The 25169-nt window shown below is 38.7% G+C and overlaps 2 protein-coding genes across 2 annotated transcripts in view; both read left to right on the forward strand.

Moving 5' to 3' along the window:
- LOC127418537 (zinc finger protein 91-like) overlaps window positions 1-25169 on the forward strand; it is a 275803-nt gene that overhangs the window by 40937 nt on the left and 209697 nt on the right. The gene's annotated exons all lie outside the window — the stretch shown is intronic.
- The window catches only part of LOC127418769 (zinc finger protein 883-like), a 121957-nt gene continuing 109671 nt past the window's right edge, over window positions 12884-25169 (forward strand). Inside the window, exon 1 of the mRNA XM_051659581.1 lies at window positions 12884-12907. The gene's annotated coding sequence lies outside the window, so the exon portion shown is untranslated. The remainder of the gene's footprint in view (window positions 12908-25169) is intronic.

Genomic DNA, 25169 nt, shown 5'->3' on the forward strand with positions numbered 1-25169 from the left:
GGCAGAGATATGGTGAAATTCCTAGACGAGTTTTGCTCAACATAGGCCACAAGCTGGAAATCGAGCGAGCTCACAGAGTCCCAGCTCACAGATCTGCAGAGGGAGACAGGCCCAGATCGATTCTGGCCATATTTCTGAGATCATCCGATAAAGATCTTGTGTTGTGCCAGGCGAGGAGCAAAGGGAAGCTTTCTTGGAAGAACCATAATATTTTCTTGTTCCCGGACTTTGTGAGTTCGACGAGAGAAACGCGATCGTTTCAAGGAATGTAAGAAACTCTTACATCAGAAAAAGATCTCGTTTGCTCTAATGTTTCCTGCCAAACTCGGTCGCAAAGTATTCACATGTCCAAATCAGGCAATATCTTTTATAGAATCAATGTCTGAGTAAACCATTGGATGTTTCTCATGTGAGTGGGCCTGACTCGCTGTACTAACTCTTGAGGAAGCTGGGCGACATTTTAGGTTTTTTGCGTTGGCTCCGCCTAGCGGCTGGAGCTTGTTTTGTGAATAACACTTTCCTTAAAGAAACTTTTGCATTTAAGTTCCCGGACAGACTGAGAGTGGACACTATGGATGACCGCAAAATATCTACATGCTCACACAAAGGATGTCTTTTATAAAGCTGATGGATTGTGTAAGTCATGGTATATACTTTTATGCAGCCTCTGAGTGAATTGACTCGATCATCCGGGGAACTGGGATGCCGGTTTTGTTTCTTTTTGTATTGGTTCCGCCTAGCGGCTGGAGCTTGTTCTATTGAATAACATTCCTTTGGAACAGCTGTTGATTCATCTGTTCGTTCTTCGTGCTTACTCCTCCTGCTGGCTGTGTTTTTTTTTTGTTTTGTTTTTTTTTTTTACGAGACATTGGAATGATTACGTCATCCGTTGAATTCATAACAGCTGGCTCACTGAACATTCCTTTGTCTGTCCGAGGAACCTGAACGGTTTTATATCAGCTGGAATTTGTTTTGTGGAAGATCACATCTTTGAGACAGTTCTGTGAATGAATATACACATTCTTTGTGTTCATTCTTCCTATTGACTGGGTTTATTTCACAAAGTATTTTCTGTTATGTAATTTTGCCTCACAATTTGAAATCTGAAGACTGAAATCAGTGTTTATATGGAGACCAACTGGTCCTCAGTATCCTCTGTGGGCATGGCTTGGGAGGCACTTAAAGCGGTTCTTAGGGGCCGGATCATACAGTATGCCTCATTCATCAAAAAATCCAAAGCACCAGAACTTGTGGAGTTGGAAGGAAATATTAAAAGTGCTAAGGCAGAGCTGATGCCCTGTATGTCAGCCGATGGCCTCAGAGAATTGACCCGATTGAAATATAGATATAATACTATTTTGTCACGGAAAGTGGTGTTTTGGTTATTCAGGGCAAGACAGTCATACTTTGAGTCGGGTGACAAAGCAGGGAAGCTTTTGGCTAGATATATAAAGCAGAGAGAGTCTTTTTCTACCATTCCCTCAGTGAAATCTGCTGGTGGTGAAATATTTACCTCAGCCATTGATATTAATAATGCCTTTAAAGAGTTCTATATTGATCTTTATAGTTCCATGTCTTCGTCTACTGATGAAGATATTAGAAACTTTGTGGAACCATTAGATCTTCCTAAACTGACGATTGAGCAAAAAAACTCTCTTGATTCTGAGATAACCTTGGAGGAGCTTGACGAGGTAATTAAGTCCCTACCTACTAGCAAGGCTCCGGGGCCAGATGGTTTTGCCGCAAAATTTTTTAGATCCTATGCTACAGAACTGGCTCCACTTTTGTTAGAAGTTTATACTGAATCATTAAAGAACGGAAAACTTCCTCCAACCATGACACAAGCCCGGATCAGTCTGATTCTAAAAAAGGACAAAGATCCAAAGAGTGTAAAAGTTACCGTCCAATTTCCCTGATCCAACTAGATGTAAAAATTTTGTCCAAAATTCTGGCTAATCGATTAAGTAAAGTTATGACATCACTTATACATATAGATCAGGTGGGGTTTATTCGAGGCCGTAGTTCTTCTGATAATATTAGGCGTCTCATCAATATCGTGTGGTCAGTAGCGAATGATCAGTCTCTGGTTGCTGCCATCTCTCTTGACGCTGAAAAGGCGTTTGATATGGTAGAATGGGATTATCTTTTTAAGATTTTGGAAATGTATGGGTTTGGGAATACATTTATTGGTTGGATTAAGTTACTTTATAGACACACTGTAGCAGCGGTGCAAACAAATGGGTTAATTTCAAATTATTTTACTCTGGATAGGGGCACCCGGCAGGGTTGCCCTCTTTCCCCATTATTGTTCTGTCTTGCCCTGGAACCATTAGCAGCTGCGATAAGAAAGGAGGATGATTTTCCAGGGGTGACAGCGGGAGGTGTGGCACATAAGCTTCTGCTTTACGCAGATAATATTTTATTATTCGTCTCCGACCCTATCTCCGATCTATGCCTTGCCTCCACAGAATTATTAACTCCTTTTCCAAATTCTCAGGATACAAAGTCAATTGGTCTAAATCCAAAGCTTTGGCTTTGACAGCATACTGTCCAGTAACGGCTTTCCAGCTGGGTGCCTTCCAGTGGCCCAAACAGGGAATTAAGTATTTGGGAATTTTATTCCCAGCAAATTTGTCTGATTTAGTCAGAGTTAATTTTGATCCCTTAATAAAAAGGTTTTCGAATGATGTGGACAGATGGGCTTCATTACATTTATCGATGATTGGGAAGGTTAATGTTATTAAAATGAATTGCATTCCAAAATTGAACTACCTGCTACAGTCTCTCCCTGTAGATGTCCCCCTCTCTTATTTCAAGCAATTTGTTAGCATAGCGAAGTCCTTCATTTGGAATGATAAACATCCCAGGTTAAATTTCAATAAGTTACATAGGCCGATTGACAAAGGTGGGTTAGGCCTACCCAAGATTTTATTTTATTATTATGCATTCAGTCTTAGACATTTGGTTCATTGGTCGCTTCCACCTGAGAGAGCTCCTCCCTGGTTTTGTATTGAAAAGGAAGTTCTTGCCCCTATCTCGCCACTGCAAAGCCTTTCGATTAAATTAGTTGGAGAGGTTAAGTCGCACCCCGTTATTTTGCATTTGCACTCGATATGGACAAAAGTGTCCAGAGTGTTTAATTCTGATATTTATTTAAACGTAGCCTCGAGCATATGGCTGAACCCTAAATTATGTATTAATAAGTCCCCTTTCTGTTGGTCAGATTGGATTGTGAGGGGGGTTAATACATTTGGTGACCTGTATGAGGGTGGAGTATTGAGATCTTTTGAAAATTTGATTCAACATTTTGGGATTCCCAGATCTCAATTTTATAAATATCTACAGCTGCGCCACCTGCTCTGCTCTGTTTTTGGGAGTAGCATACACCCCCCTAGAGCGGCAGATACTCTGGAAGTGGTGATTGCTGCTTTTGGGAAGGGTCATGAGGCATCAGTGTATTACTCCCTGTTAATTCAGAGTCTGGGGGACGGAGCTTTAAATTCTCTCATAAGATTATTGGAGAAAGATTTAAACTTGTTATTGGAGGAGGGAGTGTGGGCAAGGATTCTAAAAAACATCAAGTCTGCATCTAGAGATGCAAGGGTTCGCCTTATGCAATTTAAGATTTTACATAGATTTTATTGGACCCCCTCTAGATTGTATAGGCTTGGTCTTAAGGACACACCCATCTGCTGGCGATGCCATACTGAAGATGGAGACACCATCCATGTTTTTTGGGGGTGCCTTAAGATCCAAGAATTTTGGCTGAAGGTGCAAAGTTTTGTGTGTGATGTGTTGGGCACTCAGGTCTCGTTCTGCCCCAGACTCTGTATTTTGGGAGATAGGGAGGTCATGGATTTGGTAGATAAGTACATGAAGGACTGGGTTTTGACCAGTGTGATGATTGGTAGGCAGATTATTTTGAGAAGTTGGAAGTCGGATGGAGCACCCTCGTTCCCGGAGTGGTGCGTGGAGATGGGGAGGGTGGCTGCCTTCGAGGAGGGGTTGAGCATTAGGATGGGGGTAGGGAATCTTACAATAAGAAATGGGGCAATTATTTAGCATTTTTGAGGGAATCTCGAAGTGGGGCAGTGGAGGTAGTAATTTAGAGTTTAGTTTTTTTTTTTAATTATTATTATACTTGATTATTGTATGTTATTTATGTTGTTGTTTTAGTTTTATGTGTGTGTGTCTTTATATGAGGTTTTAAACAAATCTCGAATAAACGAGTTCGTATGACAAAGGAAATGGAATGGAACATGGTTGCTATGACAGCATGCCACTCTTTAATAAGCGTGAGCGCTTCGAGTGAGACGGTAACAAAGTCCCTTTAGAAGGGAATGTATGAGGTAAATTTTAGGAGAGTTATAAAGATGTTAAGAGAAAAGAAAATAGATTTTACAGATGTACTTTTAGTCTAATACTTTATTTTAATTATATATTAATATAATAATACATATTATATACTCTGCACCCATCTACTGAGGTACTTCAACTTGGGAATTAACATTACTTGCTTTTGAACATCATATTTACAGGCAAATTGACGTAATTTTTTTTAGACATTTCCGTTGAAGCAAAGAATTGTGGGTTGTGAGTGCCCACGAATGATACACCTCATGCATTCTCCAAATTCCCGTGAAAGAAGGTCGCATTCGAAGTGTCCTACTCGCTTTTATGAAACTAAACAGCCTCGATGACGTATGTGGCCGAGAAATGCGACATCCGGAGGACGCAGCCTTCCAAATGAGACACAGTCTGAAGCCGCACATATCAAGGACACTAAAGACAGATAAAACCAAATTTGAGGAGCTATGGTAAAAATGGTTTTCTAATGTTTTAACTGTCAAAATGACAGACATCATTTGGAATTATCTGTCAGTGTTTAAAAAATGGAGGTGGAAATTAAACCTTTTAAATAAGATAGCTCGGCAACTTTTCTGGGACTACTCGACCCCTATAAACGAGTAGTCATGCAAGCCCTATGTATAAATGTATTTAGTAAATGTTTCTTCATTAAAATGTGATATATTACCTTTTTATTTCATTGCTGCCATAATAATGGACCATTTCAAAAGTTTACATGATCTGGCCCTCGTTTTTCTTTCCCTTCTACTTAAGATTTCCCACTCACTGTGGTGGAGCGGCAATGTAAGTTTATTATTGTGAATTATTTAAAAAATTTCTGTTTCACAATCCTCCAACTTTCACAACTGTCCATTACCTCTAGAGCTGTTACCACACGCAGCGCAAACGTACGGCACTTAGCAGTGGTCAAAAAGGATTTGCAAAATGGCTTTTGGATTATAAACTCAGAGATGTGGATTTGGACAGTAATTAAAATACCACATGACCTTGGTGTTTGTCAAAAAACAGTAGGTAATTTGGCCGGGGATACAATTACTGACTACCCCCTGTAAATGCTGGAATTATCTCATGTCCCCATGTTAAATAATTTTCATCCAAATAGGGCTAAAGATGTAAACAGGGCTGTTTTTCTGAAATCAAGAAAAGCTGACTTTTTCTTCCTACTGTTGCAGTGAAAGAAAGAATGCAATGGCTATTTTGAACACTTTTATGCCTTTCCTGGCCTGCTTTCTGCCATTTTTCTCCCTGTAGGAGGTCGAATGAGTTTCTATTAAGACTGTCCATTCAAGGAAATATGTATCTACACTCTCCCTGGATATATTATATAATAAAATGTTTTGTTGAATGCAATTGGTTGCCTTGTTTATTTTGCACTATTGAACAAACTTTTTTCTTGTGTTAAATTGAGCAGTTGCTTGCATTCATGGATATTCACTTGTTGTACATGCTTATGTGAATGTCTTAAGATAATATTAGCATGTGAGTAATTACGACCATAAAAATATTAATACATAAACACTGTAAATGTATTCTACGTTATGGAAGTTATTCTTGTGTATCAAGGCTATTGCTTGTACAGTTTATGAACCGCCAAGTCCGCTCATTGCTGCTTATAATACTCAAACTATTATTGTAACTTACTATTACGATGAATGAAATTTGCTGTGTTGTCATCCAACCACGTTAGGCTGTTTGTGCATTTCCGCCAACGCGGGTGAGACCGGCACACTGAGTTTATCCATTAAAGAACCAACGACCACGGCGGACGGATTACGAGCTGTTCACCGCGTCTCTGAGTGATAAGCCTAATGGTTGCCTTCTCTCCCATTATCGCTAAAACCGGTTTCAATGCCATCACTCTGTTCTCTCTCTCATGTACTAACCGCACACACACAAACGACTCCTCACAAACATACCCGCACACACATTTGGCGAGCAGATAACTTGGCGATAGAGCCCAGCTTTGTCCCTAAGTTATCGTACCAGCGGAGAAACACGTTAAATGGGCAGATGCCATTAACCAGTCTCTCCACCCACATTTGTGGCCACATTCTCTGGCCGGAAACCTCGTGTGACGTACTCTCGACGAAAGCCACATCTGCCATTTTGTGCCCTCCATCTCTCCTTACACACACACACACACACCCTCCTCATGTATTATAGGCATATTTGTGACCATATCTAATTATGTTACTGTTTAGTTTGTAGTCGGAAGTTTATCGAATGCATTGTATTGATTATTAATTGATATTACTGCATCAGTAAACTTTGTTATACTTTAAAGAGAAGTGTTTTGGTATTGTTCTGCATGCACCTGTGCCAAGGGCTGGCAGGGGATGTCAGTCTCTCATGGTTTCACATGTCAGCTCTTCAACAGAAAAATATGTAAAGTTATTAGCTATCTGCAGTTATACTTTCTGTAACAAGGTTAAGGTTGGGAAAGGAGGAGGCGGGAACCAGCTGAACAGTCAAAATAATATTTAATTTAAACAAAAAGACACACAACACAAACACACACACACACACATGGCAGTTGCATGTGGCTCTCTCTCTCCTGAACTGCCACGTTCCGCTGCACTTATTCCTCTCCTCGGCTGATTAGCCCAATGCTCCTCACCACACTTTCTTTTTTACCATGATCATCCACATTTATGCTGTTAATCTTATCACCCGTCACTGATGCACTGTCTAACAAACGATGTGTGTAATGACAGAATTAACCCAGGAACAACATTGCTAGCTACAAGCTAGCCTTGTTATCTATTTGAGCTAGCTACCATTCATTGAAATTAGATGTACTAATAAGGTACAGTCTTGAATTAAGTGTTGCTAACTTTAACAACAAATCTAATCACCGAAGATAAACTTTGTATGTTAACGAACACCAATAACTGCAATTAATCTGAGGTAAATGTAGGACATCTGTTTATGGTAGCTAGTGAAGTGTTGCTCACATAGCTAACTGCAATTAGAATCTAACTAACTATTATCTAACGATAAACATTAACTAGAGCTGGCTACATAAAATATGAATTGACTAGATTCATAAGAGGTCAGCTAATGCGTTAAAATGTCAAAAAATTTAGTAATTTCATCAACTTACCAGTGAGTGTGCTCAAGAAACAGTTGGAACAATTCAGTGTTTTGAAGTATCGTTTACCCCACGGCACACGCCATTTCCGCTTTCTCCAATTATAACAGAAATCTATGGCAGTGTCGCAACTCTCTAATTTTGTTTACGTTGTTCAGTCAGTCAAAATCAGTCAGCATGAACACATCAGCATGTAGCATTATTAGAGAGCTGGTGGAAATGTACATCTGTACGATCGTTTGCTTAGAGATATTTTCCAAAACCATGTCATGATATTTTTTTGTTGTTGTTGTTAAATTAGTCTACAAAAGGAATCAAATCTACTCAAATACTCTCAGGTGACCATTCACTCATGTGCCATCTGCAGCGAAAGTCATTCACACTAGGGCTGCAACTAATGATTATTTTGATAATTGATTAATCTGATGATTATTAGAACGATTATTCGATTATTCGGCGATTATTGCAATGATTAATCATTAGCTCTTAACCTATTATTCAGCCTGTGCCCCGACTTCAAAGGTTGTATTAAACGTGCTTACTAACAATAAAGAGGACAAAATCATCTTTAAATTAAATGAGAAAAAATATTTAAATTTAATTCAGTACAGAAATTCACTGTAAAAATTCTATTGTTATCAAGTGTTTTTGTCTTGTTTTCCATTTAAAATGGTCTAAAAATCTTTAAAACAAGATACATTTACTTGAGAAACAGCATATAAGATATTTAGACTTGCTTTAAGAGAATGTATCTTAAATATAAGTGTATTTTTTATATAAGTGTATTTTTCACTTGGTTATACTTCTGCAAGTACAGTAAAGACAAAATATACTTATATTCAAGGGTGATGGGGGTGTCATGCCGCCCCCTGCAAGATATTTTGTCAACCTTCACATCTTATCACGTGGCTTGTTGAGCGCATTGCCATGGAGACAGCGCATGTGGAGGCTTCATGCCATCCACCGCGACATCCACACTCAACTCACCACATGCCCCACTGAGAACGAGCCACATTATAGTGACCATGTGACTCTACCCTCCCTAGCAACTGGGCCAATTTGGTTGCTTAGGAAACCTGGCTGGAGTCACTCAGCACGTCCTGGGATTCGAACTAGTGAACTCCAGGGGTGGTAGCCAGTGTTTTTACCACTGAGCTACCCAGTATATCAGGGCCTTCACAAGCCCCCACATCACCATTTCAGCATTGAAAAGGTTTTTATTTATTTTATTTTTTTTAGCCAGTGTAATAAATATACCTACATTGTATTTGGTCTTATTTTTTATGTGTTGAAACAGGTTTCACACGTATGTCTACAATACCCTTTAAAATAATTTATGTTAATGTTCATTAAAGGAAAGAGTCTATCTTCCCTGCTGACATGAGATGGGTAGAAAAGGGGGTTCAGAAAAAGGTGGAATCTAACCCACATCACGAGCAGAATCAACACCACAAACCGACGCTCTGCTGATCACGTAATCCATAACTCAAGTATCACACAACCGAAAATTATTTTTAGTATTTCTTAAGTCTAAAATGTATTGAGGTCAACGAATACTAGTTTTCCGTGTTCTGGATCAGATCGCACACAATAAACTTAATGCAAATTTTATCATCAGCACCGGCTGCGTAGAATGCCCAAGTGAGGCCCAAATTTTCTCGACAGACAGATTTCCCCAGATTTCCCCTGGTTGTATAGCTAATGCGCTTGTGCGTTCTCGAGATGATTGACAGTCGATGTCTGGATCTAAAAGGTGATTGGCTCTTTTACTTGTAAGGCGGGACTTTCTTTCTATATCCGTGGACCGTTGTGCGCTTGCACTGCGTGGCCAATTATTAGGCAAATTGTATTCCTCAGGATTCATTTTATTGTTGAACAAACACAATGCTCTCAGTCAATCCAAAATGTTACTGAACCTCAAACCTGAATGTTTAACAAAGAAAAAGTGAGTCTTGTCTTTCTCAGGGGAATATATAAGTGTGAACAATTATTAGGCAACTATTAGTGTGCACAGTTAATATGCAACTAAATTACAAAAATAATTTCTCCAACTCAATTGTTTATTCTCAATTTTTAGAATAGGTGCAACAAATAAGTAACACAAAATGACAATTAAATAACATTTTTGGCCTTTCAAAAATATTCAGTGACCAATATAGCCACCCTTCTTTTCAATAATTGCCATAAGCCTTCCATCCATGGAGTCTGTCAGTTTCTTGATCAACCACAGCCTCCCAAATGCTGTTCAAAGAGGTGTACTGTCAGGTGAGGAAGGGGGCCAAGTCATCTTTGAGGCGATTGCTGGCTAGCTAAGCAGTGGAGTACTTGGATGCATGTGATGGAGCATTGTCCTGCATAAAGATCATGGCCTTCTTGAATGCTGAGGACTTCTTCCTGTACCACTGCTTGAAGAAAACACTTTCCAGAAACTGGAAGTAGGTTTGAGAGTTGAGTTTTAGTCCATCTTCAACTCGAAAAGGTCCAACTACCTCATCCTTAATGATAGCAGCCCATACCAGTACCCCTCCTCCACCTTGTTGGCACCTGACTCGAAGTGGTGCCCTGTGTCCATTAGTGATCCAGCCACGGGCCCATCCATCTGGTCCATCAAGAGTCACTCTCATTTCATCTGTCCATAAAACCTTTGAAAAATCTGTCTTTGCCCAATCTTGATGCTTCAACTTGTGAATATATTCAGTGGTGGTCGTGTTTCAGCCTTCTTGACCTTGGCCATGTCTCTGAGCACTTGACACCTTGTACTTCTGGACACTCCAGGTAGGTTGCAGTTCTGGAATATGATAGCATTGGAGGATAATGGGTTCCTGGTAGCTTCACGTTTAATTCTTCTCAAGTCTTTTGCAGTTAATTTGCACCTTTTCTTCTCCATTAATTTTTTGCGCCCCAGTTGACTATTCACAACAAAACGTTTGATTGTCCAGTGGTGACACCTCAATAGTTTAGCTATTTCAAGAGTGTTGCATCCGTCTGAAAGGCATTTAAAAAAAAATTGACTTTTCAGTGTCAGTTAAATCTCTTTTTTGGCCCATTTTACCTGAGGTAATGAAGCTGCCTAATAATTATGCACACCTTGATATAAGGTGTTAATCACTTTCGCCACACCCTCCCTAATTACACAAATACATACCACCTGAAAATTATTGAATCCAATAAGCATTCAAGTTTATATGGTTTGGAGTTGGAAAATGTGCATGGAAATAATGATAAGATCAGAATACTCACTTGCCTAATAATTGGGCACGCAGTGTAGAGGTTCCAATTTCTCCCATTAATTTTAATAGAAGTGGCCCGTCTCTGCTAAATAATCTCTGTCTTAAATGAAAATTGTCTGAAAGTCACTTTTTACAGTTAAGCAAGATTGACAATTGTATGTTGCACTTAAAGACATCACAAACCCAAATAATTCATGAAGTTCCAAGTCCCCCGTAACCTGCATGATGGTTCCTCCAATTTTTTTGTTTTTAGGTTTTATTTTTTGTTACCCTATTTTTGAATGATTTCTTTTTATATTTGATTATATTTAATAAATGTTGCAGAGGTTGATGAATGACAATGACTGACATTATTTAGGGTGACCATACGTCCTCTTTTTCCCAGATATGTCCTCTTTTTCAGACCTAAAAAAAGCGTCTGGCCGGGATTTCTACATTTCGGCTTTAGTTGCATTATGATGTGCATCTGGTCTAATACTTCATTGTGTGCGTGCACATATTTGCATTGCTTTAACCCCTCTTTGTAAGTCCCGCCTTCTCACACACCAATTGGTCGATTATAAGAGGCTTGCAGCAACTACTGGCCAAATTCCTGCTTGTCAATCTCTCCGCGACCGCGTGAAGCACTGTTGTGTTCGGCATCAAACAGATGCTTAACAGTAGCAGCAAATGATAGTGGAAACAATGCCCAAACGAAAGTGCAAATTTACAGAAGATTTGCACAAAAAATTCCCATGCTTTCGTCCAGGTCGAGATCCGTGGGAAGCAGAATGTATGACATGTAAAGCTGGCACTTATGTGACAGTTGCTAATAAAGGTGCAAGTGATTTAGAAGCACACATTAGTTCTGCCAAGCATAAAGGGTCAGCAAAAGGTGAAAGTTCATCAGGTAAATTAACGGACTACTTTTTGCAACCAGGTAAAATTGTTATCACATTGCTTCATTTTCCATGGCCATTAAAAATAATAGTAATAGTAAATGAAGGTACACTCATGGCATCAAATATTTTAATTTAGTACATGGACATTCAAACGAATGTTGGAAATGTTTATTTTTTATATATATTTATGTTATGCTAATAGAGTCTTTTTCACTGTATTAAAGTTTGCATTCATAGTAACACTGTTTTGAACCCTGTTATTCCTCCCCCAACCCCAACCACCCCCAACCCCCGGTGAAAAAAAAAAGGTGTCCTCTTTTTGGAAAACCAGAATATGGTCAGTATGGTATGAATACATTATTGCAGTACAGAACTTGTGTTGAATTAGAGATCTGAGTGTATGGTATCTAATGTGAAAACCATACAAGGATCATATAATTCTTGCCTTGTATCTTCCTATATTACTTGCTGCATATTATGCACGCCCTTTATTTCTCCACAGAAATGTACAAATTAATGGTCATTCTGGTGGATTGACTCACTGACAGACATTCATTTATTGATTTTCTCCATAAACAATTATTTGTAGGTGTGATATTAAATTGTAGGCATGCACATCAACAGGTTAAATATAAATGTGTTTGATTTGATAAAGATGGCACTCATATGAATGAAAAGAACATGATGTAAAAGTGTAACAGAGACATTTTTTTGTTTATTGACAACAAATGAAGAGAAGCAGAGATGTCTCCGCTAAACTTAAGTGGTAAGAAATTTATTTTTATGTTGGTCTGGTTAAGTTTAATTAAATGTTTATTCAATGTTTAATATCTGTCAATCATTTTCTGATTTAAAAACACTCAACTGTGTTGATGTGATTGTTATTTGGGAGAATTTACTAGAATTTACTTTTCAATATCTGCATATTAATGTCTGGTGCTGAGGTACAGTGTTTTAGGAAACCCAAAATAAAGGTGTTTAAGCATCAGAAGCACTGATCTATAATATATAATATCATATAATATAATACAATATATATATAAATAACATACAGTATGAGTGATCATAAGCATTTTCCCCACAAATGACAACAAAGCTTAGGCATTTCTGTTATTGTGAGACTGCCGAGCATGATTTTTAAATATTGCATTATAGATATCTAAAATAGTTTTGACTAAGAACAACTGAATTACAACGATTACCTCTGCGAGTTTTTCAGGATAAATCAGTTTGTGATTCACTCCAGTTCAGTAGATGGCGGAAGAACAGTGAGTTGTTTTTATAACCGCCAATAAAACAAGATGACAGAAGAGCTGATAGTCCGAGAGCTCAATTCGGTAAGTGTTTAATGTGTTTTACATCATTTAATATATTTAGGTTTTAATCAAAATGTATGTGTATATTGGTGAGTATTTTTCTGTGCATGTTTTTCTCTCTTTAGCGTTTTAATGACTGTTAAAGAAGCTTATTATCTCAGTACATCACATTGATTTGTGACTGATGCTTTTAAATATTCAGTTTCAGGAAAAACAAGCTGAAATTTGGAAAAAAAAAAATTATTAGATATAAGCTCTTTAAAAACAGCAGATGTTTGTATATTGAGGTGATAATATATTGTACAGTTTATCCCATTTATACACCTCATACTTGTTTTGCCATATAAACAAATTAGATTTAAAAGTAATATTGCTGGCTACTCTCAAGACAGTAACTAGTCAGTCCCAGATGTGGAACATCAGATTGAAAAGCAGTTATGCCTTAAATATTGCAGTTAGTTGTAGTAAATGTGGGCAGTTGCAGTAAATGTAGGCAAATGATTGAATCGCATACTACTGTTATGTCTGCCATTGAAATAGCCTATATTTTCAGAAATAGTAGGCTAAGCGTATGATTGCAGTATGCAATTTTGAATTAATTCCCTGTGTTTTACTGAATACTAAGCTAAAAATAGCAATGCTATCATGCCTCAGTATTGTATATTGTTATGGAAATAAGATTTCATCATGCTATTTTGACAATCCATGAGATTAAGATCATGAGTGATTTTGTTAAATTTGCAAGTATACATAATTGAATTCAAACAGACATTTTACTTGTCACATTACAAATTACAATTAAGAGACCTGCAGCCCTCTATGCATACATAGAAATATTAAAACATCTTCAAACAGGGTATTGCAGATAGTACATGTAATACATTTACATTAACAGTTGGGATGCACCAATCCGATACCTGGATCGGTATCGGCTCCGATACTGATGATTTTAATTGGATCGGGTATCGGTCTGATGAGCCCGATCCAAATCCGATACTGTGTGTTAGTCATGTTCTTTACTTTCAAGCTCCAAAAATGACATAAAAGAACACACAATTAAAGTAGTTAATATGACTCGTGCATTTTATTCAAAGCCACTTGAAGATGTACAATAGCTCTGTGAATCACAAATTCACTGTTTAATAAGTAAATAAAATGCACACGCAGCTCCAGCGTGTTATTGAATGGCACTGCTCTGTTTACACACTCGCGGCTCTTTGTAGCCTTCACACGGTGCGCAATATTTGAGCGCTACTCACTAACAACATCTCAGATGTAGATGCTCAAAAGTTCGGTTCACTTATAATATGAATTTAGAATGGCACTGGAGGTGCTTTTTTTTTTTTTTTTTTTTTTTTTTACCAGAATTTGAATAAGAAGTGAATTAAACTACTGTGAACTTGTCTACAAACCGACACATACAGGACTTCCTGGAGAGTTCAGAATGTCAAAATAAAAGCGTGAGGGTTTAAAAGTTAAAGGTGTCACGGAGAGACTCACAGAGGCAGAGATATGAACTCAGTAGCAGGGTTTATTGAACAGATGATTGAAACAGTGATGTAAACATTGTGAGTAAATCCAGTTGATCAGAGTGGCAAACAGCAGGTGAGTAATATCCAGACAGGGTATAGACACGATGAACAGATAATTCATAAGACTATTGGTCTTATGGTACTTGCAGGCAATAATGAAGACACAGGAATGTTTGACATAGTAGAAAGGTCTGGAGTCTCAGAGATACTATCGATGAGAACAGACAAAGAATGTGTGTGAAAGCATGGTATATATGCAGTCCTTGTTTAGCCACTAATGATATGCAGGTGGTTGTAATCAGAATTCAGGGGAGAGTGAGCGCTGTGACAGCTGTGAGGAAGAAAGAGAGAGAGAGAGACCGGTGGATCCATGACAAAAGGTGCACGATTGAGATATATTACTATATATTACTATTATAATATATTATTATTATTATAATTTGTTTACAAATTATAATAATATTTAAGTTGAATGGGTTCCAAAAAAATAACTTTGTGAATGAAAAGTGGACTGAAAAGAGATCTGAATCCTTTAAAGGTGCAGTATGTAAGATTCAGAAACCCTTGTTATTAATGACACCTGTGGCCGTTAAGTGAACTGCAGCCTGTTGCTCATGATCGCGCACGCACACACTCTATAGGGACGCAAGTGAGCGTGACAAAAACAAAGAGACTGAACATGATCCACCGGCATCATGCTGACAGATGAGCATAATTAAAATGACACAGTTATGATTGTTTTACTACAAACTTTGAGACTGTATATTATATTTGACTCTCCAGTGCTGGAACAGGGCTAAAACAAAGTGTGGATATAGGTCTGACTATGCGAGACTGTAGTTTGAAGTAATCACTTTTCTTTGCATGATACATTGACTGCATTTATATGATAGCCTATGTCGGCGTTAGCTAGCTAGCCAGCTTTATCAACAGCTGTTAGCTAAATTTGGTGGATGACAGTAGCTGTTTATAAAATAGACTGTATATTATAAATATGTTGACAATTCAGTATTGATGTGATTCCATCACAACTGTCATTTTTATATATCGATGCGTTTATAATAATAGAATGTATATATTTTCTGTATAACCAAGTTACGTTACACTAATGAATGGAGCTTTTTGCATTATCTTGAACATTGTTTAGCATTCATTTCATGTGTTATTGTAGTTTACCTTGCTGAATAATTACAAATTAACATTGTCAGTTACTGTGAATCAGCATACCTGACTTTAGGATAAAGAGAAGATCGTTGAAATTATTTGAAAGTTACGAAGCAAGGTAGCTTGCAATTTGTCAGCATTAGCAGGCAAGATCAAGTTAGCTAAAATTACACAGATCAAATCTTATGGCACTATATTTCACATGCTTTGCAGTTATGTAAGCTTACCTGTCACAGCGCCAATTCAGGGTCGGTTTTGATCCCCAAAACCGAACAAAGTTCCCTCCAGGAATGAAATGCCCTGCCGATGTTCACTCTAGTTTTCGCTCGACCACAATCACGTTTCCGCTTAGCCAGATGGGATTCAGTAAATAAATGTTTTTTTTTTTTGGCTTACTGTGAGTTTGTGTAGGAGTCATTGCTGTTCTGGGAGCCGGACGTTTGCTGGATTCCATCTCTAAGATAATGTTACCTAGTATTACAGTTTGTTGTCGCTGTTGAATAGTGGAAGAGAAGCACTGAGGCAAGGCTCTCGGGATCGTGCATAAACGTCACATCCTTTGGATTTTCCCGGCAAAATTGACCAGCTCCCTTCGCATGAAAATCAGTCTACAGGCTTTAATAGGCAACCTAGGAAGTCCGGGAAGGGCTCATTTTTTAAGTTGCATTACAAGCTGTTCACACAATGGCAAAAAAAAAGGCGAATATTACATTAACATTTTTACATATTGCACCTTTAAATTGAAAAAAAAAAAAACGGCTTATTTTCTACTGATGACATACTGGAATAACTGTTAATTTTGCTGCTACATTATCTAGTATACTAGTTAACAGTAACGTTTTTCTTAATAAGCTATACATTTATATTGAATCAGAATCAGCTTTATTGCCAAGTATGCTTACACATACAAGGAATGTGTCTCGGTGACAGGAGCTTCCAGTGTACAACAATACAAAAACAATACAAAAACAGCAGCAAGACATAGATAATAATAAAAAAATAAAAACTAATTATACACATACGTACAGACACACACATACATACATACTAAACACAGGACAAACAAACAAAAACAGCAAAAGAACTGAGGAGCTCCACACCGAGGCAGCCATCCGCTGCGCCATCGGTGGCGCCATCATGAATCCTAACTAATGTGTAGTTAGAGGTTTGTGTTTCTTTACATATTAAAGAGTACACCCAATTAGTTCCTCACAATAATGTAAAGATATTCTAAACTGATTATGCAAAAAAACAACACTGATATCGGATCGGTATTGGCCGATACTGAAATTTCCGATATCGGAATCGGATCGGAAGAGAAAACGTGGTATCGGTGCACCCCTAATTAACAGCACTAACATTTACTTAAACATTTACATTGAGTTTCATTCAATTCATGTATGGTAAACATACATTGAGGGTTTACTGAATTTGTACAAATAATGCAATTATAAAAACTTTCCCCAAAAGATATATTTTGTCCTCCTTACACATTGCATTAAGTTATTGTGTCACACTAATTCTGATTCTGAGTATTTGTTAATCACGTTCATAAGTATTTGGTAAGGGTAAAACGACAGTTCCATCTGGCCTTTTTGCAGTTTCTATACATTTGTTTGTCACCTTTGATGGAAGTATTACCTTGTAGCCTGAACAGAATGTGATATTTAGTATGTGTGAATCCATGTATACATACTCTGTTCACATTTTGAGAAATGTTCAGACTTCATCTGTTAACCTAACCAGTAAAACTGGTTGGTTGGGGATGGACAGTGTCTGAACAACAATGATGTGTTCAATTTTTACAACTTGTCAGCCAGTGGTTACCAAGGAATTACATCTTGAATATTTTGAGTCATACTCATAAGTGGAGTTTAGTGTCCCAACACAAACAAACCTCCGGAAGTATGTGGCTTGATTTTGTTCTGTACAAATTCCAGAACTCCGCAGTAAGATTTGATGAGACTGTGGTAACACTTTCACTTGACCATGACCAAAAAAATGGCAGCTATCCATCTGTGGACATGTTTTTGTGTAAAGAGTAACCCCGAAGTACTGATGAAACATATTGGTGTGCTGCGGAGTCTTCTGAGATGCAAGCTTTCGATAATGTTTTTAGCTCCTTCAGTCTTGTTAAATTTTGTGTTATTTGCAATGGTACATTTTGTGTTCCATTGAAAAATTTGAGCAATCTGCCATTTTGTCCTTCAAACACAAATGTTGATGTCAAGGACCAGGGGCCATGTCTCCTAACACTCTCAGCTAAGTGGGAGAGGAGATGAATGTTATAAGAAACTTCTTGTTTGCCATACAGAAACTCAGTTATGCCTCCTGCACACTACACGACTTTCAGAGACGTCGGATTGTGGTACCGTTCATATTACACAACTGTCTGTCTTGTCATAGAAGTCGTAGGGTTTTCAAATTACACAAAGAATCGGCGACAGGGGTGAACACATTACAAAACATTTCACTATTGACGAATACCCGACGACTCTGCCTGGACTCCAAATTACGTTTCACAACAGAGTACACACGAGAAGTGATACGAGATACGAAAACAAATGCATGATCATATGTTATGCATTTCAGAAAATGATGTGTATGTTTTTAATCGCCTTTACATAATGTGTAAAGGCATCATATATTTTATTGGTTACAATATGAAAAAGTACCTCCTACTGAAAAATTGACCTATTTGCTTACCTGACTGTCAAAGAGAATTGGCAGTTTCTCTCCAACTCTTCTCTTTCTCCACCCGGTTGTGGTACAGTTCAGAGGAAACATCAAATTGGCACTGGTGCTCCTGCCAATGTTCCACTCATTTTCCCTCCGTTTCTTCGGTCCAATGAGACTTTCTTGATACCGCAACCATGCTAGTTGATGTTCTGTTGCAGGTACATCAGAACTCCTCCCACTGAAACTTCCTGTGCCCCGTTTCTTGCTCTCTCATTGGCTGTAGGTCAACGCTGCAGTTGTATTCAGTCAAAACACATTTCACATTGCGCGAATTGGAATCGCAGACAGGTCCAGATATTTAACATGCTAGATATCTCGCTGACATCGGCGACACGTCGGCACTTCTCTCAGATCGCATCTTTGATAATTCATACATTGCGTTCGTCGCTCATGGGAGCGAGCTCTGATTTGCCTATGATTTCGGGCTTTTGTCGGTGATGTCCACAAAACTGTCTGCGAGTGAAAATCGGGCCTAAAATCGTGTAGTGTAAACTCAGCATTAGAAGAACAAACTCACAAAAAGTCATATGAGCATTGCCAATATTCACATTTGAAATATGTGAACTAGTTAACAGATAAATGGCAAAGACTAGTAGCATCCAGTGGTTGAAATAGTGGGTTGGGATTAAACCCATCAATACGAATGGAGAGATTAGAAGAAATGTTCTCCACTCACTTTCTTTCCATGTTTGCCACTCTCTTATAGATTGTGGCAGTTGAGTTATCTCACTAGGTGGCCGCACCAATTTTTTTTTATTGTATTTTTTTATTAACAATTTTTTATTGATTCATATATTAAACACAGAAAAACAAAACATATATACACAGCCCCATATCTGCTCCATTTCCCCACAAACGAGTTCAATTTCCCCAGTCTTCTAGATGACCCTTCTTCAAAACCCACCACTCTCCCCATCTCAGAGCATCACTCCTGAAATGGGGGCACTCCAGCTGACCTCCATCCCCTTAAAACTATCTGTCTAGCGATCATGACACTGGTTTGGACCCAAATCTTTATGTGTCTATATTCTACATCATTGGCCCCATCGCCCAAAATACAGTCTGGGGCAAAATTAAACCCGAGTGCCCAATATGTCACACACGAAACTCTGAACCTTCAACCAAAATTCTTGGATCTTAACACACCACCGATAGACGTGGGTTGTGTCTCCATCCTCTGATTGGCATTGCCAGCAGGTGGGTGTGTTTTTAAGACCAAGCCTATACAATCTAGAGGGGGTCCAATAGAATCTATGTAAAATCTTGAATTGCATAAGGCGCACCCTTGCATCCCTAGATGCAGACTTGGCATTTTTTAGAATCCTAGCCCACACTCCCCCTCCAATACCAACCTTTCTCCCATAATCTCTTGATAGAAGTTAAAGCAACATCCCACAGACTCTGAATTAGCAGGGAGTAATACATTGATGCCTCATGACCTTTTCCAAAAGCAGTAATCACCTCTCCCAGAGTGTCTACCACTTTAGAGGGGTGTATGCTACTCCCAAAAATAGTACAGTGCAGGTGGCTCAGCTGTAAATACCTAAAAAACTGAGCGTGGAAATGTCCTTAGTTCGGGGCAGTGGAGGAGTCAGGAGACAACAAAGCAGGTTCAAGGTTAGCTCTTTAATTTTCAGTTTTTCACACATACGACAGTAACCGTCGTTATAAAGATAATATATAATTTTCAGTTTTTCATTCATACGACAGTAACCGTCGTTATAAAGATAATAAATAATGCCGTTATAAAGGTAATAGAAATGTAGCACATTCTCAGGCACTCTGACTGTTGTGCTTTCTGGTCATTCTCTCCCCTCTCTGATGCTCTGGCGTGCCTTTTAAGTCTCCCTCCGCCATCACTATAATGAGAGACAGGTGTTAGAGATAATTATGAACCAGGTGACGAGCCTTACCACTTGCTCTCTCCCGCAGACCGACACATGACCATGCCCCCATGCCACACTGAGATCTGGGAATCCCAAAATGTTGAACCAGATTTTCAAAGGATCTCAACACTCCGCTCTCATATAGGTCACCGAGTGTTGTAATCCCTCTCGCAATCCACTCAGATAGCAGAAAGTGGACTTATTAATACATAATTTTGGGTTCAGCCATATGTTCGAGGCAACATTTAAATAAATGTCAGAATTAAACACTCTGGACAGTTTTGTCCATACCGAGTGCAAATGCGAAATAACAGGGTGTAACTTAACTTCTCAGGTTAGTTTGATAGAAAGGCTTTGTAATGACGAAATGGGGCAAGAAATAACTGTTCAATATAAAACCAGGAAGGGGCTCTCTCAGATGGAAGCAACCAATGAGCTAATTGTCTGAGACCAAACACATAATAATAAAACAAAATCTTGGGTAGGCCTAGCCCACCTTTGTCAGTCAGCCTATGCAGCTAACTGAAATGTAATCTGGGGCTCTCAAGATCCCATCAAGATCTAAAAAAAGCTCTGATCATCAATGTTAGGTGCGAAAAATACTAGCCAAAATAAGACTTTGCCCCTGAATTTCTGCTAAAAGAATAATGGCTCTTCCTAATTTAACTTTAATCTGTTTGAGATATTTGAATTGTAGATGCTTACTTATCAGTGTAATGACTCCCCTGCTCTTACTTGAGCCAGCACTAAAGAAAACATGTCCACCCCATAGCTTTCCAAATTTTTTCATCTTCCTGTGGGGAAAGATGCATTTCTTGAAGAAACACTATATCATATTTCTTACGTTTAAAAAGAGAACTAACCTTCCTTCTTTTTATGGGGCCACATTCCAACATTATTACAACAATCAAACCCCAAACTTCCTCCAGAACCAAACAAACACAAAAAAGAAAAACGTGCGCATTAACCCAGTGCATGACAGTGCCAACTGGCGTCCATCCCTCTAAACTCAAAAAGTCCATGTACGCCTACGAGAGCCCCTGCGACAACTTTGCCATCGGATTGCTCTAAGTTCCTATAAAAATTTTGTGAGACAGAATTACACAACAGAAGATAATCTATAAAGCAAACTCCAGCCAATAGGTGGAAAAACAAAGAACGTGTAAATTCATCCACATAACTGTCCTGAAGGTGTGTTCCTCCACAAAACCAACTTCAGCCGCTAGCGGAACCAGCACAGAAAAAAAAGAAGGCTGTGCAGATTCCTCGGGCAGTCAAATGAATGTTCAGTGAGCCGGCCCATTCGGCTGCTACATGAGTGCAACAAATTACCTAATCACTCCAATGTCTTGCAAGAAATACTCCACAAAACAAACTCCAACCAACTGGAGGCATAAGCACAAAGAACGCGCAGATTCATCCATAACACTGTCCCGAAGAAGTGTTACTACACAAGACAAACTCCAGCCGCTAGGTGGAACTAGGGATGTGCGAAACTAGTCGACTAAACGGTTCAGATGCTGCTAGTCGACACTAGAATTACTAGTCGGATAATATTTCCCCCCATTAAACTGATAATAATTTTTACACATTTACGTTTGGCTTTATATTTTTTACAGAGGCTGCACTTAAATTACTGTCATATTAATGTTACATATTTTAAATAGAATTAATAATACAAATATTATTTAAAAAAGAGGATATCTGGAGCAGATACAAAGTTTAATTTCACCTCAGGTTGCGCGTGCTTCTTCCCTCTCTCACTCGCGGCGCACGCAGGAAAATGTCCTCTTGCTAGACAAGCAAACTCAGCAAAGTAGTTATGAAATCACTTCAGTGGTGCGGGAATCGGCTTTCCAAATGTTTGAAAGTCCCTAAGGATGTTTTCAAGCGCAGGACAGCCACCTTAGGTGAGTTAAGTCCCGTCTTTCACCAGACCATGTCGACGTGTTAATTTTACTCATCAAAAAAAATTATGCTTTTGAGTTAGTAGCCTAGAAAATAACTGTTTTAGACTAGGTATGCAATTTTTTTAATCTGCTGATTAAGAAGGCTATTTTCAATGAGGTGCCAACTGCTTAATGTGTTAAACTATTTTTTATTCTGTGTGCACGTCATGTTTAGAATACATTAGGTTTATGGTAGGCTACATCACAGGCCTATTTTTTCTATCCTATAGATACTTTTTTTTTTTTACATCTGAACTGTTATTGGTTGACGTTCTTTACCGAACAGCTGTCATATTAGATCAATGGCTAATGCACGACTGCATGTCGTGAAATACGTGCAACATTTTTTTTTTCTCTCATAGATTTGGCTTACCTGTTAATTATTTTCAACAATGTCCTGACTGTTTTAATATGTTAAGTAACTTTTACTGTTTAGAACAGGCTTTTAATGGTTATTCCATTGATCCTGCACTATTCACTCAATTGTTTTCAATAAATATGTCTATTAAATATTCGCTAATGTTGATTCAGTGAATGCGTGTCATGTTCTATATTTAATGTACAATAATCATAATTCAAGGTGAGCATGTCGCAGATAAATGCCCCTTTTCAGTGGAATTTAGCATCGAATTTGGAATAGATTAAGTATTTTAAATGGGTCGCATATAAAAAAAAATGTCTTTACTGTTTTCTGAAGGTTGGTTTCTCTTTAGACTAGTTGACTAGTCGGTTATAAAACTTCCGTTTAAATGACAGTCAAATTAGTCGTAGCGCACATCCCTAGGTAGAACCAGCACAAAAAGAAACAAAAAAGGCGCTCAGTTTCTTGGACGGTCAAGTGAATGTTCAGTGAGTCGGTCCACTTGGCTGCAACGTGAGTACCACAAAATAACTTACTCAGTCTATTGACTTTATGAAGGACAATGCTTGTTGGGGACATGTAAATATTTTATGGCCATTCTCAGCATCTATTCTCAATTTGGCCGGGAACATCAGTGCAAAAGTGACCTTCCATTGATGTAAGAGTTTCTTGAATTCCTTGAAACTGTCATGTTTCTCTCTTGTCGAATTCGCAAAGTCTGGGAACAAGAAAACTCTGTGGTTCTTCCAAGAAAGCCTTCCTTTACTTCTCACCTCGCGTAACACAAGATCTTTCTCGGATGATCCCAGAAATTTGTCCAGAATTGATCGGGGCCTTTCTCCCTCAACGGATCGCTGAGCCGGAACATTGTGAGCTCGCTTGATTTCCAGCTTATGGCCTGTTATGTCAAGCAGACTCGGAAGGAGCCCGTCCAGGAATTTCACCATATCCAGACCTTCTTTGGCCTCAGGAATTCCAACAATCCGGACATTATTCCGCCGACTATGTTTTTCCATATCCTCCAACTTTTCCCAGACGTGCTCCAAATCCGCCTTGGTCACTAGCAGATTAGCAGCTAATTCCCTCTCCAATGACTCCAGATAATCAACCCATTTCTTGACATCCCTCACTCTTGTAACCAGTCAACATCGTCTCCATGGCAGTGATCGATCGACGTATTACAGTAAGATCCACCAAGTCAGCAACGACCTTCGTCAGCATTGCCGACAAGTTCCAAAATTCTCGCTGAATTTCACTCACTTCTTCGGCCAAATCAGCTTCCTGGTCCGCAGCCTTGTCAGCGGCGTCAGCTTGAGCACATAAGGGTCTTTTAATGTCTCCAGAGCCCGAGGATTTTGAATTCTTTGACATATAGTTTTCCTAGAACAGTTAAGGTTCAGGGTGTATCGAATCTCACCGGTTTATGACATAAAAAAGGATTAAAACCAGCAAAGTGCGCAGAGCTAGCTGTTCACACGTCTGAACTTCAAATGACGTCACGTGACCATCGGCCGCACCCATTTTAAACATTTGTCTATCTCTTCCATAACACTTGGACTTTTGACATTTACTGCTGGCATTTTGTTGTCAAACCACAAGTCTGTTATTTGTCGTACTACTCTAAGAAGAACACTGTGTAAATAGTCTGGAACAAAATTTTCTGCCATTTCAAAACACTGTAATGTTGACAAAAGGCTCTGTCCTTTAACACCATTGACAGGGTTGTTTACAGAGACCACTTCAGCATCATGGATTATGCCTTCATGTAGTCTCAGACTGGGTAAAGGTAGTGAGAGTGGATAGACCCTGGTAAACCCCTCACCCTTTTCCACTCTCTCTCCAGGATGAGTACAGAAATTACAGCCATGTACTCCATTGAACTGGTTGATATTTTGTACAGGGGCCCTTGTAACAGAGTTAACTGTGCATAGAATGGTAGCAACTTTGACACATTCATGTGTTTTTGTTGCAGATTTGTACCATACAGCACCTGCAGATTCCAAAGATCTACACTCCTTGATAAATGGTTTCAGAAAGCTTTCCATTTTCAGCTTGGTTTTCCAAAACCAGAGAGCTGGCACCAACACAAAGTTTTTCCGTTCAGATGGAGCCACCTCGTTTATGACACACTGGATAAGACCACATTGAGTAACTTGAAGAGTTAAACACTGGGACACCATCAGTGTTCCATGTCAGAGACATGTTTCTCTCATCTGTCTGCATCTGAAATATCTTATACACTGCTCCATCACTTATATCTTGGATACAGTCAGAATTGTTTCTCTGTGCTAGTTTGTCTTTAAGATTGTGATTCTCAAAAAGATTTGTAATTTCATTTCTCATGGGGGTGTACATGAATAACCTTTGCCTAGATGTTCTGATACTTTGCATTCTGTATCACACATTGGACGGAGGATACTCTGAACGTCTAGAATGCTAATGTAAGCGCCACAGCCAGGATTTAGACAATAATGATGTAATTGCCAGTTGGTTATGTCAAATGCATGGTTGAACAGGTAGTTAATTAAGGGTAAACTATTGTCAGGGAGAAGCATCTGAAGCAAAGTCCGTAAATCCTGACATCCTGCCTTGGACACATGGTGGCATAGCATGTAGCCCAGAAGTGCAGTCAGACTTTCACCTTTTGAAAGT

This window comes from Myxocyprinus asiaticus, chromosome 28, assembly GCF_019703515.2.
Source record: "Myxocyprinus asiaticus isolate MX2 ecotype Aquarium Trade chromosome 28, UBuf_Myxa_2, whole genome shotgun sequence".
Classification (NCBI taxonomy): Eukaryota; Metazoa; Chordata; class Actinopteri; order Cypriniformes; family Catostomidae; genus Myxocyprinus; species Myxocyprinus asiaticus.